The sequence below is a fragment of the Pseudophryne corroboree genome, chromosome 5 (genome assembly GCF_028390025.1).
Source record: "Pseudophryne corroboree isolate aPseCor3 chromosome 5, aPseCor3.hap2, whole genome shotgun sequence".
NCBI classification, from domain to species: Eukaryota; Metazoa; Chordata; class Amphibia; order Anura; family Myobatrachidae; genus Pseudophryne; species Pseudophryne corroboree.
In genome coordinates, this window is record NC_086448.1 from 161,249,228 (window position 1) to 161,250,593 (window position 1,366).

Sequence of the window (1,366 nt, forward strand, 5' to 3'; positions counted from 1 at the left end):
ATTTCTTAGCAAAAGATTATACCAAGGAATGTCTAAATGCAGCACAAAGGAAAGTAGTCCAGACAGAAAGGAGAGATTTGATCCTAAGTACAAATAGAAAACCCAAAAAGGAGGTCAAAAAGACACAGTGGTCCTTCATATCCAATTTCAACTCCCAACACAAGGAGATAGAAAATATTTTTTTTAAACATTGGAAAGGATCCTGTCGTAGGCAATATTTTGCCACATAGACCAGCTTTATTTATAGGAGGTCTCCCTCTCTAAAAGATAAATTCATTCATAGTTCTATAAAGGCACCAAAGAGTAGCAGTGTTCGGAGTTAGGGTTTCCATCATTGTGGGATGTGTACGATCTGTAGTTTGACCAAGGGCTCCAGTAAAATTAAGGACTTTACAGTTAAGGAATTTAAGTATCCAATCAAAGAATTCATCACAGGTAATTTAAAGAATGTAGTGTATGCATTAGAATGCAACTGTGGTCTCCTATATATAGGGAAGACCAGTAGATGTTTGAAAACTAGATTAGCGGAACGTGTATAATATTAAAAAAAGGTGTGGAAACACACACACAGTTTCTGCTCATTTCAAACAAAACATAACTGTAGTCCATCAAGCTCCTAATTGCCATGTCACAGGCTGGGTTTGAAAAATGACAGTTAGGAGCTGATTGGCTGATACTTTATCTCCATCCACTTTATCTCCATCCAAGGCTTAGTAAATAGACCCCTAAGACTTTCTGGGGCCTTCAACAAATTAGCTCCACTTGGCGGAATAAAGATATAGATGTAAGATGTAATACTTGCTAAATCGGAAATGAGGTGGATCTATAAATTAAATACACTGATCCCACATGGACTCAATAGTGACTTTGAACTTAAGTGGTTTCTACAGTTTTAACTGCTAATAAAATAATTTAGGAGACTCTGTTCTAGTTGTTTAAAATTCAGTGGGTTCTATTACATATTTTTTCCATCTCATTTATATATTCTCTTCTTTATCTGTCTTTTACATTTCCATATATACAGTATGTATTTTTTTATATATATGTATTTTATACATACATATCCTTTAATGGATGTTTTTTATATATTTACTTGTTTATTGATGGACTTTTTATGCTTGTTCTTTTTTTATGTACATACAATTTTAACGGACTTGGACTTCCACTTTTTATTAACTTGGAGGCATTACATTGGAAAACAATTTCCGATACATGGAACGCATAGTTTAATATGTGGAACACAGATTTGATTTTCCGGTCAGCGGTACTTCCCGTTTTACTGTGGAAAACGATCTGGACTGCAAATTACGTCACATCCGGTGACATGTTTCCAGTCAGCGTCATTTCCTGTCTTACTGTGGAATGC